The 15,474-nt window shown below is 38.6% G+C and overlaps 1 long non-coding RNA gene across 1 annotated transcript in view; it reads right to left on the reverse strand.

Annotated features, from left to right (window-relative positions):
• The window catches only part of LOC137043110 (uncharacterized), a 30,857-nt gene extending 24,771 nt beyond the window's left edge, over positions 1–6,086 (reverse strand). Inside the window, exon 1 of the long non-coding RNA XR_010898419.1 lies at positions 5,977–6,086. This is a non-coding gene — a long non-coding RNA (uncharacterized lncRNA). The remainder of the gene's footprint in view (positions 1–5,976) is intronic.
• Between the last annotated feature and the right edge of the window lie 9,388 nt (positions 6,087–15,474).

Consider the following 15,474-nt stretch of genomic DNA (forward strand, 5'->3'; position numbering starts at 1 on the left):
CTATTTTCCATAGGGTTGCCAAGCAACATTACCAAAGAAATCAAAGCGAAACATAGCTAATATCTAATAGCATAGTAAATCATGGCTATATACTAAAGCATAAAGAAGGAAATATGCATTTCTGAGCTTAATTTGCTGCTATATTAAAGTTACTATGATGCTTCTAGAAGTTAATGTGATCAAAAATAAATGATTAACAGCTCATACTAACAAACACAAGCAGATGAGACAACCACTGAGTCATTGATTAAAAGGTGCTGGGCAAATCTCAGGGAACCTGTTAAAAACATTCCGTATTTCACATCAAAATCAAAAAAAATATATGTATAATAAAGCTAACATTTTTGTGTTGTAATACCTTGACAATTAGCCTGACAAGCCAGACCCACATCAAGATGTTTGGTCTGGAAACTCACCATTGACAGGGCTCAATCCGAGGGGCGGGATAAACGGTTGTCTTTCAAACTCCCTCTGCAATTGGATAGCGCTACACCAACCAGAGCAACGAAGGTGAAGCGGAGCTAGTTGACAGATTAAACTTTCGCCGCATCTGGTCAGCTAAACTCCGAACACATCTTCCCTTTTTAAGAATGACTTCAGTGCCGTTCTTTGTTCTTTTCTCAGAGAAAAGCTTAACTCCAAGTCTTCCAGAGTCACGGTCAAAGCTGATTCAAAAGACCGCCGTTCGCCATTCAGCTTCTGTGTTTACTAGAAGCACATAAGCGCAACTTGGCCGTCATTATGTTAAGCCCCGCCCGCCCACTCTATACACGATGTGATTGGCCCGACCAGAGTTTGGCTTTTACAGCTCAGAAGTGTATTGAGAGTTGCTAGACGACACTAGTGGCAGATTAGATTGGAAGCTTAAAATTAAACATGGTCATTATATAAAGTGATTAACTCTTAAACTACATGACATGGAATAAGAAGGTACAAGAAGGTTCCTGAGTAAAAATCATGGAATAGTGATTAAAATGGATGTTATGAACGTGTTTGAGAAAGAAAGGAGAGGTGTTCTAATAAAGATGGTACATGTAAGTAGGCTGTAAACTGAAGAATGTTTTATTTTTATATCAGACCATTATTGTGGCTCTGACCATTTTATTTTTTTATTATTATAATTATTTTTTTATAAAAAAAATTTTATAATTATTTAACTGTTTTAACTATGCTTGTTTTTAATTTTTTATTCGTCCACATAATATTCTTTTTTCTCATGCATGTTACCACTATTTTAATTTATTTCTAGTGTAGTGGACACCAGAATTCCAGGGCCCAGTTTAAAAGACAAAGGTTTGCTCCATTTTGATTGGATCTTGTTGGACTAGCACAAACAAGATGTCCAACGCCATCAGATAAAGATGCTTGGACAACAGCCAGACACCTCTTTGAGGGCAAGAAGAAGACCTCTAGTACCAAGCCCAGGAAGGACAGGACTTCTCATTGGTCCACATGCAGTTTCTGCCCTTCACCCATCTAGAGATGGATCCCTAATGACCTGATTTGTGACGGCCATAAACATTCCTCGGGACTTCAGCAGTAGTGGGTGAAACAAAGAAAGACCAAAACTGATCCATCCAAATCCATTGACAACTATGTTTGGAAACCTTAAGACTGGTGTAAGCTACACACATCCATTCCATACTTATTCAGAGAAATAAGTATTCTCAGTGACAGCTATTTGTAATGCAACATCTTCCACAAATGCAGCTGTTAATGAACAAATGAATGAACACATGACAGTTCAATCTTTTTCCATCATGTTTGGTGTCTATTTGTTTAGCATATTGCCAAGGGTATTCTGATGGTGGTTTGGAAAGTGAGAAATGCATTAATGAACTTTAAAGACCCTTTAAAGACTTCTAACTGTGTACAGTATGCAAATGAGTTCTACAGGGGAAAGAAGGGTGGGCCACACTGTGTGCCCCCTCTGATGCCAGCAGCCAATAGCAACACTGGAATGGAGAAGCGCCAAATTGCAATCTCCTCCTATTCGGAAAAGGATAAAGGTACCCTTTCAATAGACACTCCTTGTTCTGAGTCTTCTCCATGTGAGAGACAAACAGTTCACCAAGTTCTGAGTCTGTCCCCTGAGGATTAGACTGTAACAGAGCAACCAGGTTCTGAGTCTCCACATCCGAGAGACAAACAGTTCACCAGGTTCTGAGTCTGCCTGCCGAGGATTAGACTGTGACAGAGCAACCAGGTTCTGAGTCTCCTCCACGCGAGAGACAAACAGTTCACCAAGTTCTGAGTCTGTCCGCCGAGGATTAGACTGTGACAGAGCAACCAAGTTCTGAGCCTCTGGTTTAACCAGAGAGACAACACAAGATCCGAGGATCTGAATCTACAGCTTGTGAGGCAGCAACAGATACGACAACGTTCTGAGCCTCCAGCCTGTGAGGAAAGAGACATTAACCAACACTACGTTCAGAGTTTTAGTCCAGCGAGACGACTACAGCACGTCCAGAGTCTCCATGCTAAAGAGATCAGAGCAGATTGACCAACTTCTGAGTGTCTGGTCCAAAGAGGCAGAAGACACAGAGAGACATTTGCAACAAGGTTAAGCTCAGGAGAGCAAAACTTCACTTCAAGGTTCCTTCATCTGCGTGTTCCAGATCAAGGACCTTCTGCACCTTCTTCAGGGCCTCATCTGCGTGTTCCAGATTTTAGGACCCTTTGGTGCCCCAGGAGATCAGCATCCCACAGATCTTCGTGTTCAAGGCTGTTGAAACAGATTCCAGCTCCTTTCTTCACTGCACTGTCTCCCAGCAAAACCATTGGAAGAAGTCATCACCATCGGACTGCTGACTCAACCATGTGGAACGTAAATATCACTTAACCAAACCTCTTTCTAGAGACCTTGGCATTGTTGTATATTATCAGTATATGATTTTCTAATTTACATTAGAGGTAATATAACTGATGCTTGTTAATAACAAATAATCTTTCGTTTATTTGTTTAATGCATAATAAGGTTCTTCACCTTAATTTCAGAGAAACAACAGTTTATCTTTCCGTAAGATAACATAACTCTTCTATAGCCACACTTAACTTACTCACATGTATTTTATGCATTTTACGCACTTTAGTCCTTTATCATTCATTGTATTCATTTAGTAGTTGTGTTAATTGTTCTGTTTATCTTTTGTTAATAAAATCTATTTTATTACAATTGTGTCTTCCTTGTGCTGATAAGGCAGAAAAGGCTCTACAAGTTAGAAATCTCACCAATCTTTCAGATAAATCAGCTGACCAACTCTCCCCCCTTTACCTTCATTATAAATGACTGGGCAGCCTCCTGTGCGGAGTGTTCTCATACAGCCAAGGTAAAAGGCCTTGACTAGTGTCCCAAACTAAGAGGGGGGAAGGTGGTCATCTGATGTACTCATAACCACACCTTAAGTGACGTGTGATCCAAATTCACAACGTCAGCGGTGACGTGAGTACCAATCACTCTCTTACTTAAGCCCCGTTTCCACCACAGGAACTTTACCCAGGAACTAGGAACTTTGGGTGGTACTTCGTGTGTTTAGACCGCAGGAACCAGGGTAAAATTGAAGTTCCGGGTAAATATTTCCCCCTCCAAACGGCCCTGCTCGCGAGGTAGTACTTTTTCAAAGTTCAGGAACTTTCGAGGGCGGGACTTGGGCGCTGAAAATGCTGATTGGTTGAGCTCACGCAGTTCAACCGGCATTTTTAAAAGTCTTTTGCGAGGTTCGTTCTGCGTTCAGTAAATATCAGTCTTTGCTCTCTGTCTGGTGGCGCGCGGTCGTCTCAGCCATCTCACGTTCAATGTCCGTAATAGCTGATAATAATATACATTGTCATTTTAAATCTAGCTTTACAAGCTTTCTGAATATGCTGCATGCTGCTGAATCTGCATATTAGTGCTCTTTTCTGTCATTGTTAATTACCTCTTTAGTAAACCTATACATAACCAGCAAAAGCAGCAAAGCTTGAATCTCTTCCATACTCGTTATTAATTTTTTTTCACCATGTAAACGACCTGACCGATTACTTTTAAGTGTGTGTCCTTACATGCCGTGACGGCGCGCGCCGCGCTCATGTTGACAAGAGAGGAAAGTAAATTTTTCTGAGGGGTAAACTTTTTATTTCGTAAGTTATGAAGATAATGTTGGAGTAATGACACAGCGTATATTGCCCCAGGCAGTTTTTACTTTAACTGCGCCTGACAGAAGATTTTTTTTTCTGAGATGATTATTACACTTTACAACAAATAGCTATAAATAATACTGTATTAGTCCTGGTGGCCGTTAAGAGTTGCTATGGCTACAGTCAACACACTCCAGCTGCTGGAGAAAACAGCGTTGACATTTTTGGTGCGGCAGACAAACTGCATGTGACAAAATGATTGCGATTGAAAGTCATCACATGTAAACACCAGATCGGTTTAGATAACGTCTCATGTAAACAGATCACTAAATCTTTCAATCGGTACACACACAAATGATTACTGTCCTTCACTGATTTGGAGGAACAGTCGCGCGCAGTCCTGCATCACCGGACTAATTTGCCTAATCTTCTCGGAACTTTATCGCGGTCGAAACGCAGACAGCTGCAGGTCTGGGGGGGAGAAAAGTTCCTGTAAAAAAGTTCCTGGTACAAATAGTTCCGGGTAATTTTGGTGGAAACGGGGCTTTAGTGTCCTTGGGTGGACAAAAGTAAAAATCACTACACTAGGTAAAGCACTTTGAATTGCCATTGGGTATGAAATGTGCTATACAAATAAACTTGCCTTGCCTTGCCATGATAACATTATATAAAATAAAATAAAATAAAATAAAATAAAATAAAATAAATAAAATAAAATAAAATAAAATAAAATAAAGATTTCTGAAGTTAAATATGTCAACTTGACAGCCTTTTGTGAGCTCTATTATTAGGTCTAAATGTCAGCTTACAAGTGTTCTCCTTTATCTGGTTCACAAAAAACCTACCACTCTCCTGGTAATGGGATGAGGAACACGCTGGTTAACAACCCTATGCTGATATTTTAGAAAGGCTCTACTTAAGTGTTCTCTGGTAACTGCCTGCATAGCACGACTCTCCCCAGAGAGACCTCGCAGTATGGAACAGAAATGTTTTCTAGGACAGGCTGATCTGATGAGTTTAGGCTCTCTCCACCTCTCTCTGTAAGTAGCCTGAGAATGGAAGGGCTAGGTTTGAGGTATTTGAGGACATGGTTTTCTCTATAAATGCATTAGAGTAGTGCTGAGACATGAACAGGCTGAATGGACACCAGCTGAAGTGAAGTGGCGAAAGTCTGTGGTTCCTGACTTCCAAATGTCGCACAATGTTTTTTTTACCCAAAGTGGAACATGTTCCCGTTCCAACCGGAGTTACTCAGTCCATTTAAAATAAAGGGCCTGTGGCAACCAAGCATCTGCCTGTGAGATGAATTGGAATGCAAATGGTTAACTAACTAAATAAATAAAAAAATTAAGCAATGCTAATGGAATTTGGAACTTATCCTAAAAGGTGCATAAACATCCCTTAAGGCTTTAAATATGATCCAACTGGATAAACGCCCCAAGTTTCACTTCCTCACTCTTAGCGAATTTTGGTTTTATACCATTTGGATTGGTTTCAAATTACAACAGAAACCCATTAGCATTCCTTTAGGGTTTTTTTCACTCAATTAAATTTCTTAAAGTCATTACATTAAATCATAAAGTAATAAAGTAGTGGTGGCATCATAGTGATATAATGCCCTATATATACATAAATATATCTAACTATACAGTATTTTATCCATTCTACATTATAACTTTGGTAACACTGTTCAAGAAAGCCTGGTAGTGTAAATGCAGAGAGAACACATGAATAAATGTAGTGCACATGTTCATTTTCTCCATTCACCCTGAGGCTATCATCCTCCTTCTGCAATCATTACTTCCACATTAAATACTCTCTTCCCCATGTAGTCGTGAAAATGCAGGGACTCACACTTACGTGTCAGAACCAGTAAAGGAATCTGCATTTTGTAGTTCATGATCAGGTTAACTCAGGACAAGCCAAACAGACTTGGAGACTTGAAAGAGGACAAAACAAGCAAATTGAGGTTAATATTTAATTTGCTCTCCATGTATAAGTCCTCACAGTGACACATTTACTCTCCTCCCAGCTTGGTGGTAAATCAGAAGACTAGAATGAATGTTTTTTAAAACCCATGATATTATTAACCCTGCTAAAAAGAGGTCCAGTAGATCTGTGTGTCAGTGCAGTGTAGCTGTGGTAAGGATATCCATTTGCCTGTATTTTGAGAAGAGGAGAGGGCCAAGCACCGAACCCTGGGGCTTCCCAGTGTGAGTTATACATCTCTTCCCTACAATACACCCTGAAGAATTTATCTGACTCAAACCAGCAGACAAATAGATGTTGATTTCCACTGAATGTCTGCTTTTTAATCATGACTGACTGCCAACGGGGTGTTCTGTAACATTAAAGGGATACTTCACTGCCTTTTCATATTAAACTATGTTATTCCCTTAACTTAAACGAGTTGACACATAACTCTCTCGTCACAGTGTGTGCACTTAATCTCTCTGACAGGCAGTGACGATCTGATAGCATTTAGCTAAGCCCACTAAGCCCAGTTCATTCACTATGGAACCAAACAGAGATCAAGTTAGAAGTATCAAACACCTCCACGTTTCCCCTATTTAAATACAGTTACACGAACGATCAAGTATGGTGACAAAATAAAACGTGGCACGTTTCTAATCGGATTAAAAAGGAGAACTATAATGTATGGCGGATTAGCACTTCTGAGAGTACTTCGACTCGACGCAGTAAAAAGTCCCGGCCGAAACATCTTCCCTCACATCTCCCTATAGAGGGCCGAAGTCATGACGTCACTTTGTAGGCCAACCCGGAAGTTAGCGGCGCATGGGTTCCCTCGATCAAAAGCCTATGCATTTTCCCCATAGACTTTTGGACAATCGCAAAAATTAACATCTGTGTTCAACAAAGAGTTATGACCCTTACACGTTTTGTCTATCAAGATAATCTTTACAGGTGAATCCAAAATGTATACCGTTTGAAGCCTAAATAAAGCCGTCAGATATAAAATGCTAACGGTAAGCTATAAACGGACTACAGCACACAGTCGCGGATCTACGTCATCATCAAGCTTCCTCAAACTTTATTTAAAAAACACGTTCGCTCATTATGATCTGCGCTCTGTATGAACACATATCCACTTCTTCATGAGAAATATTGCCCATTCGTTTTTTCCAAAAATGTTAGAAACTAATTGAGTTTATGCGTGCCTCTCTGAGATTTGTTTTCTCGTTTGTTAATGTTTTATTTATTCGTTTATTATTTTGTTAGTTTATATAAACCTTAATATTATTTTCTTTGTGATTAAGATTAGGCTATTATGCCTCATCATCGTGCCCCAAATAGACTTTAAATATTATCTTTCACTGTATTATGTTTGACTGTATGTTTACTAATTCGCCAGAAGAAAAAAAAAAATGTTTTTACCACCTCAGAAGCACTGACGACGTAAGCTATAACTTAGCCGTATCAATTTACAATCGTATGTCATTTTCCTTAGACGATTGATCATACTCGAGGAGAGAACCACTATAAATCTGGACATGTAGAACAGCGCAGCTTTCATTCGACGACTTGTTGTTCCATCTCGGGACAAAACAAAACACTACAGTCTCTCAAGAACTGGCAATCGGTTACCTATCACATGTTTCTGTGTACAACAATATTTGGAAACACCACTATTTGAAAGGACTAAATATATAACTTTATGTATATAAACTGAAACGTAAACTTCTAAGAATGTGACGCTGAAACGCGGGCTAGTTTTTTATTTTTATTAAACATTTACTTACAGAATTCAAAAGTGAATGAAACGCGGGCTGGTGAGATCTCCTGTTTGTCACGATGACGTCTGAAGTCCCGGCCAAAGGATGTAGTCCCTTTTAGCAACTTGTTAGCAACCGCCGTTTTTAAGACACAATAAAGTTTTAAAAAATCACAAGCAGGTTAGAACTAGTGTGTTTTATATCATAGATCAAAACGTGAAAATATTTAGAGGCTTTGTTAACCACAGACCTTATTTCAGGCGATTTAGCAAAAACCCATTCAAAAAACCCATAGACTTTGGAGCGAGGGAACCGGAAGTGCTAAAATGCTAACTCACTTCCGCGTTTTGGCCTACAAAGTGACGTCATGACTTCGGCACCCTATTGACAGAAATGAGTGAGTGAGGGGAAGTGTGAGGAAAGATGTTTCGGCCGGGACTTTTTACTGCGACGAGTCGAAGTACTCTCAGAAGTGCTAATCCGCCATACATTATGGTTCTCCTTTTTAATCCGATTAGAAACGCGCCATGTTTTATTTTGTCACCATACTTGATCGTTCAACTATTCGTGTAACTGTAGTTAAATAGGGAAAAGATGGAGGTGTTTGGTACTTCTAACTTGATCTCTGTTTGGTACCATAGTGAATGAACTGGGCTTAGTGGGCTAAGCTAAATGCTATCAGATCATCACCACGCGTCAGAGAGATTAAGTGCACACACTCAGACGAGAGAGGTATGCATCAACTCGTTTTAGTTAAGGGAATAACATAGTTTAATATGAAAAAGCGGTGAAGTAACCCTTTAAGGAAGAAACATCGTCAAAAACAACTCAGTTTTTTGCCATGAACAAGTGCAGAGTAGTCTGTAATTTTCTAAACCCTTAAACACTGTATAGTTGTGGGTCTTTTAAGCCTGCCTGATCAGGAAGTATCTAGAGATACCAAAGATTTGTCTTTTTATATCAAAAATATCTTAACCTATATAAAGCTTTGACATTCTCCAGAGCACAAATACAGAAATCTGTTTCATCAATATGCTATCATTATGGAGAAAACTGATCCTAGACCAGCAGTTATGTGCAGCTTTTTCCTCTAAAAGCAATCAGAAGCAGTAGGCAGTGGTTTGAGTGAGAAAATTACACACTCTCAAATCTGTGGCCAGGGAAAGCCTTGCCCAGCCTTACATCCGCTCTGCCTGTTGGTAATGCACTTGCAGTCTGTGTTTTTCTCTTTGCGAGACACGAATGCCTTTTGCGTAATGAAATCATAAAGCGCACCACTGCACAGAGAGAAAGACAGTAGAAAACTAACACCAAGTATAATTAAGAACAGTGTTGGGAAAGGTACTTTTAAATTGTATTATTTAACTTTTATTATTGTACAATATTAAAAAGTAATTGCATTACTAAGTTACTTTTTATGGAAAAGTAATGCATTACGTTTTTAATAACAAAAAAAGTTAAAGTTTTATATTTGGCAAATGTAAAGGCCTTTCACACCAAAAGTGAAAACGTTTTAGCCTCAGACTGAAGGTAAAGCAAATCCACACATGTACAGTAGAGGGCGCAGCTCAAACTAATCTTTCAGCTGTGCTGCTATTCTAGATTGCAGAAGAATAGGACATGGGAGACTTATGTCACTAAAGTGCAGACTCGTAGAAAGATCACAAGTGTTTAGCCTGTTATTCGGGGAAGGGCCATACTTCAATAAAACATTTGATGTTTAAAGACACAATATGTGATTTTTGTCGCTAGAGGTCGCCTATTCAAAACTAAGGCACAGCTTGATGACGCCAAGATCAGAGAATCTTGGGAGTTGCAGTCTTTACATCACAGCCAGTGGAAAAGAACCGGGACAGGACTCATCTGGAAGAAATCATGTTCATGGATGAGATTATTAATGTTACTGCAGTATGACGCAGAGCAGGGCCGAGTGCTTTGGAGCTGGAGCGATTGCTAATGTGACAAGTGCGAAACATGGCTCGAGAACAGTGGAGCTTTTATTATGACACAGTTGCCGATTCCGCTTCTTCCAGTCAATCGTATGTGGGGTAATGCAGTGCTGTTTTATCATATTAGATACAGTGTTTTGTGAGTGTTTTAAAAAATGATGCCATAATGTTACTCTGTGCGTTCGCTCAGCGGCTGCAATGAGACACTTGTTGCACACTGCAGTAAGCTAGATGAGCTATATACAGTGCCCTCCACAATTATTGGCACCCCTGTTTAAGATGTGGTCGTGGACTTCTAAAAATTCTCCCTTTTTTTAAAACAACATAAAACCCAAATGCAAAAACAGAGAAAAATCCAACTTTTCATTTAAGTACATTACTTTGGTGGTAAAAAAAAAATCACACATTTAGGGAAAAAAAAAATTGAAATCATGTGTCCCACAATTATTGGCACCCCTAACAATTCCTCTGACAAATGTAATTTATTTTTTTCTAAATATATTATTCTGTAGTTGCTAAAGTTGGTTAGGGTATCTAGGAAATTTTAATTAGTAATTCATGAGTTCCTGCTTCCCTGGGGTATAAATATGATGTGACACAGAGGCCTAATTCTCTTACCCATTTGTCAACATGGCAAAGACAAGAAAACACATCATTCAAGAAAGGCAGATGTGTGTCGACCTTCATAAGTCAGGCAATGGCTACAAGAAAATAGCCACTCGCCTTAACTTCCCCATATCTATAGTCAGAGGAATCATTAAGAAGTTTAAAACAACTAAACAGTGACAAACAAGGCTGGAAGAGGTCCCAAAGTTTATCTTGCCACAACGCATTGTGAGGAAGATGGTAAGTGAAGTAAAAAAATGTCCTAAACTCACTGTCACAGAATTGCATCAAAGAGTGGAATCTTTGGGTCACAAAGTCTCCAAAACAACCATCAGATGCTCTCTACATGCCAACAAGCTGTTTGGGAGGCATGTACGGAATAAGCCTTTTATCACTAACACTCACAAGCATACTAAACGTCTGGAGTTTGCTAAGCGGTACTGGGACTTCAACTGGGATCGTGTGCTTTGGTCAGATGAGACTAAGATTGAGCTTTTGGCAACAGACACTCTGTGTGTCTGGCGTAAAACAAAAGATTAGTTTGCCGAAAAGCACCTCATGCCCACCGTGAAGTATGGTGGAGGATCTGTGATGCTGTGGGCCTGTTTCTCTTCCAAAGGCCCTGGGAACCTTGTTAGGTTGCATGGCATTATGAACGCTTTGAACTACCAGGACATTTAAAATAAAAACCTGATGGCCTCTGCCAGAAAGCTGAAGATGGGACGTCATCACCAGGATAATGATCCAAAACATGTGGCAAAATCTACACAAAATTGGTTCAGCAGTCACAAACTCAAGGCCCTCCCATGGCCATCTCAGTCCCCAGACCTCAACCCAATCGAAAACCTGTGGGGCGAGCTAAAGAAGAGAGTGCATAAGAGACGACCCAGGACACTATGATCTAGAAAGATTGTGCAAAGAAGAATAGTCAAAGATCCCTCTCTCTGTGTTCTCCAATCTTGTGAAATGTTATAGGAGAAGATTAAGTGATCTCTTGTTGGCAAAAGGGGGTGGAACAAAGTATTAACATCAGCCAATAATTGTGGGATACATGATTTCAAGTTTTTTTTTCTTTTCAAATCTGTGATTTATTTACCACCAAAGTAATGTACTTAAACGAAAGGTAGGATTTTTCTCTTTTTTTTGCATTTGGGTTCTATGTTATATATATATATATATATATATATATATATATATATATATATATATATATATATATATATATATATATATATATATATATATATAAATTGTATTAATAAATGCTGAGTTGTTTGTGTTACTAAATGGGATGCAGTTCGTTTGAAAAAATATTTTATGACTGAGAAAATGCTGTATTACTGTACAATAATTAGTTTCTGTCTATAAATGTCTTTGAAGAGTAGTTCCCTTGTCTAATAAAATATATAATCTATTAAAGTGTCTTTGGTATTTCCATGGTTTCTACAAAATAAAACTGGAAAACGAGGGTAAGATAGGTATGATCTCAATGATAGGCAACACACAGAGCTTATTTCTCTGGATTTAAACGTTCTTGGAAACATGTATTTAAACATTTAATTATTGCATGTATATTCTGAGTTCGCATTTTACAGTTTTATTAATTTCGAGGAATACTGAATCTGTGAGATGAGTAAATGCATGCTCACATTTAGTCTAGAAATACAATAAGCATCATGTTCACAGCGCACAAAACGCCTTAAACCGTACTCACGATTTCTCTCAACATGGGAACAGGAGAGCTGTCAGTCACTGAATGGGTAAACAAAGTAACTTGCGCTACTTATTTTTTTTTTAAGTAACTTGTTACTTTACTAGTTACTTGAAAAAAGTAATCTGATTACGTTACCTGCTTTACTTGTAATGCCTTACCACCAACACTGATTAAGTATTGAGTAATGAGCATGTTAAAATGTTGTAAGTGCATGGTATTTGTTAACAAATGCCACTTAAAGCACGGTTATCATTTGATCATGTAAAACATAGTTGAAAAAAATGTTTATATTTATGTATTTGCATTTGCGAGTTTCCAATAAGCAAAAATAAGAGACAAACTGTATGCGTGTATGTCATTGAAACATAAATCAATGCTTATGAAATCATCAAGGTAGCTTCATTTAGTTTTAGTTCATCTGGAGGTCATAAAGGACATTTGGAATCACATAAAAAGAAAAATTAAATGAAAAAGTGTATCAAGTTTCTCAAATCTCAGTATTTGTCTATGAGCACTTGCCCCGCCTCCACCCTACCTTTCTAGGCCACTACAAAGAGCAGCAGGGGCACTCCATCAGAGAGTAATCATGCAAAGTCTCCTGACTCCACAGAAGTAGAGATCCAGAGTGCAGCTGTCAGCAGTGGGAAAGTGAAGGAGAGAGAATGAGACATGTACAAAGAGAGAGACTATGGCATAAATGCATCGTTTCTGCTTCTCTTTGAGATAAGCACTTTTACCGCATGTCTGTTACTCTCACCTGATCTATTTTTGTTAGCCCTTTCCATCTTTCTAAGACCATGGTCAATTTTTTATGAAGATGCTTTTAAAAGTAACTCTATTAACAGCCGCACATGAATGCACTGTATTCTTTTTCCTGAAAGACATGATGTATTAAGAGGAGACTTTAAAAACAGGGACCTGGGTAAAAAAAAATGTCCTTCATATTACTGCGTTAATATGAAGGAAAAAAAATCTCCTTGTTGATTATTTTACATGTTTTCCCCGTATTTTGAATTGTATTTTGTGTTTTAGGAAATGTAAACTTAAAGTCCCCCTGCAGTCAATAATTGTATACCTTAAAACTCATCTTTATTCACCAAAATGACATATTAAAAGCTTTTTTCTGTGAATAAAAAATATCTTCATGCTTGAATGTAACTCTATACCATTGCTTCATTTAGTTAACGTGGATTAATGAATATGCAAATTATTCCTGCCTCCACTCACTCAAACAATTTAGAGATCCACTCGGGTCAACAATTACTCAAGCTACTGTAGCAAAAGCTGCACAAAAGTATCGCTCTTTACAACGTCGGACACATAGCAGTAATTAATATGATTGGCCTTTTGCTTTACTAAGTTATCAAACAGCTAATGTGTTGCTAAGGTTACACAAACCATGTTCCCGTTCGCCATCTCAGTCTGCCTTCTAAAAATCAGCATCCTGAAAAAAACATTTAAGGCATATAGTTTATCGTAACATCGTAATATACGTCAAATATATTTCTCGGGCTATATTGCTAAATCTACACAATTACTTATCAACAGAAAAATATACTAGTACAGCTTCTCTTGACACTCCCATGCTTCACTAGCCTGACAAGCCAGACCCACATCAAGATGTTTGGTCTGGAAACTCACCATTGACAGGGCTTAATCCGAGGGGCGGGATAAACGGTTGTCTTTCAAACTCCCTCTGCACAGCGTGCACATGATTGGATAGCGCTACAACCAACCAGAGCAACGAAGGTGAAGCAGAGCTAGTTGACAGATTAAACTTTGGCCGTATCCGGTCGGCAAAACTCCGAACACATCTTCCCTTAAAAATGACTTCAGTGCCGTTTTTTGTTCTTTTCTCAGAGAAAAGTTTAACTCCAAGTTTTTCAGAGTCGCGGTCAAAGCGCTGATTCGAAAGACCGCTGTAAATCAGTTTCTTTGTTTATTAGTAGCACGCAAACGCAACTCTGTCATCATTATGTTAAGCCCCGCCCACCGACTCACGATGTGATTGGACCGACCAGAGTTTGGTTATTACAGCTCAGAAGTGTATTGAGAGTTGCTAGACATCACTCGTGGCAGATTAGATTTGCTGCCGCTAGGGTGCATCTAGATTTCTAGGCTAATGCTTCACAATCAAGTCAAGCAATGCAGATTTTTTCAAAGAAGCTTCACAGTGTTAAACAGGAAAGTAATGCAACAGAATTCGATTTCGGCTGTACAGTCGCTCTGGAGAAAACAGGGATGTTATCAGCTCATTTCACTTATCATATAGTGACAATACAGGCAGATCAGTAAATTAGTTAATAAGTAATTAAATGTATTTGGATATTTAGTTGAAAATTGTGTGTCCCCAACTGAGCAAGCCAAGCCAAAGGCAACAGCAGAGTTAATGAAATGCTAAAGCCCGCCCATCCATTGGCACGATTAGTTACAGGATAGTTTGGGAAGTCAGAAACACCAGCAATATTCACACCGCGTCTTTGGTTCATTGGACTTTTGAAGAGAAAATACTCAACAATGGTGCTGACTTATACATTTGCTCGTGGTTTGTTGAAAGCATATTAAAAACACCACAGAACAATAAAAAACATTAAAAACATGATTTTCACCACAGGGAGTCTTTATCAGAGAATGAAACCGGTACCTTTTTTAGCGTAGCAGTGCAAGATGTCCTTGAATGACTTTATCTCAAAACTCTCCCTTTAAAACTTTCACAATCTTTCAAAGTCAGCTTGAGCTAAAGAATGATTTAGTTTGTCATGGCTTACTCTGTTTTAAAAAGGACTAAATCCCCTGCTGAAAAAAATACCCTGTTGCAATACAGTTAAATATGTTAATGCATTAGATATCATGAACTAGCAATGAACAGTGCATTTGTATTGCTCATTGTTAATTCATATTTGTTTATAATAAATTAACTAATGCTAAATTGTAATGGGAAGACTAGAACAACAGCATCCACATCATAGCATTTGCTTTTTATTCTGTTAATGTTTACTTTATTTCAGCAGAATGGCCACATATTTGGACACACACACAACATCTCTTTCACACATGATCGCGATACCTTCAGCTTTCTTTCTCACACACATAAACACCTCGGCATTGTTGGCCAAGGACAGCTCTTGGTGATTAGTAGTCCAGCTGCATTGCTGTTCAAGGACTAAGACAGGAAGAGCCCCAGTTATTTTAGGATGACACGCTTGGTAAATTACATCAATGAGATGGAGGCACTTTCATTTCAAACACACTGTAAAAAAACACCAAACCCCAGAAAATATCTCAATAAACTTCGGTATTAATATCTAGTAACCTTGTGAGGTCAATAATGCACCATCGACTGATAAAAATGGTA

The sequence above is a fragment of the Pseudorasbora parva genome, chromosome 16 (assembly GCF_024679245.1).
Source record: "Pseudorasbora parva isolate DD20220531a chromosome 16, ASM2467924v1, whole genome shotgun sequence".
Lineage (NCBI taxonomy): Eukaryota > Metazoa > Chordata > Actinopteri > Cypriniformes > Gobionidae > Pseudorasbora > Pseudorasbora parva.